The sequence below is a fragment of the Trachypithecus francoisi genome, unplaced genomic scaffold (assembly GCF_009764315.1).
Source record: "Trachypithecus francoisi isolate TF-2019V2 unplaced genomic scaffold, Tfra_2.0 Lachesis_group11, whole genome shotgun sequence".
In the NCBI taxonomy this organism is placed as follows: domain Eukaryota; kingdom Metazoa; phylum Chordata; class Mammalia; order Primates; family Cercopithecidae; genus Trachypithecus; species Trachypithecus francoisi.
Window position 1 is genome coordinate 97704829 of NW_022681456.1, and position 1143 is coordinate 97705971.

At 35.9% G+C, this 1143-nt stretch overlaps 1 non-coding gene across 1 annotated transcript; it reads right to left on the reverse strand.

Moving 5' to 3' along the window:
- Window positions 1-670: 670 nt before the first annotated feature.
- On the reverse strand, window positions 671-777 carry LOC117091159. The gene has a single exon (XR_004440279.1). It is a non-coding gene; the product is annotated as a U6 spliceosomal RNA (small nuclear RNA).
- Between the last annotated feature and the right edge of the window lie 366 nt (window positions 778-1143).

Consider the following 1143-nt stretch of genomic DNA (forward strand, 5'->3'; position numbering starts at 1 on the left):
TTGTGATGTTATGGTGTTAATTTGAGATCTTTCTGACTGTTTGATATGGACAGTTGGTGCTATAAATTTCTCTCTTGACACTGTCTTAGCTGCATCCCAGAGATTCTGGTATATTGTATTTTTGTTCTTATTACTTTCAAAGAGCTTCTTGATTTCCACCTTAATTTCATTGTTTACCCAAATGTCATTCAGGAGCAGGTTGTCTAACTTCCATGTAATTGTATCCTTTTGAGCAATTTTCTCAGTCTTGAATTTTATTTTTATTGTACGGTGGTCCTAGAAAGTGATTGGTGTGATTTTGGTTCTTTTGCACTTGCTAAGGATTATTTTATATCCAATTGTGCAGTCAATTTTACAGTATGTGCCATGTGGCAATGAGGAGAATGTATATTCTGTTGTTTTGGGGTGGTGAGTTCTGTAGATGTCTATCAGGTCCGTTTAGTCCAGAGTTGAATTCAGCTCTTTAACATTTTTGTTAATTTTCTGACTTGATGGTCTGTCTAATACTGTCAGCAGGGTGTTGAGGTCTCCCACTATTATTGTGTGGGAATCTAAGTCTCTTTGAAGATCTTTAAGAACTTGCTTTATGAATCTGGGTGCTCCTTTATTATGTCCATATATATTTAGGATAGTGAGGTCTTCTTATGGAATTGAACCCTTTACCATTATGTAACTATATAAAATGGTCAAGAATTTGCATGTCATCCTTGTGCATGGGCCATGCTAACCTTCTCTGTATCATTCCAGTTTTAGTATATGCACTGCCACCATTAGTTCTCTAAGGTCAATAGTTATGTACCCTCTTTCCTTCCTGATTTTAGTAATATGAGTCTGCTTTATCTTTTTTCTTGATCAGCCTAAATAAAGTTTTGTCAATTTTGTAGATATTTTAAAGAATTGACTTTTGGGTTTTTAAATATCATCTTTGTTTTCAGTCTCTATTTCATCAATTTCCACTCTCATCTTTGTTATATCCTTCCTTCTATTCCTTCTATTTGCTTTGGCAGTTGGGGTCATCCTCTGGTGTGAATGACCCCACAGGGTCTGCCCCAACAGAAATTTACCCCAACTCCACAAAGCAAATAGAAGGAAGGAGGGAGTTTCAGGTGGTAGTTTAGGTTATCTCAAAATAACCTAAACTTT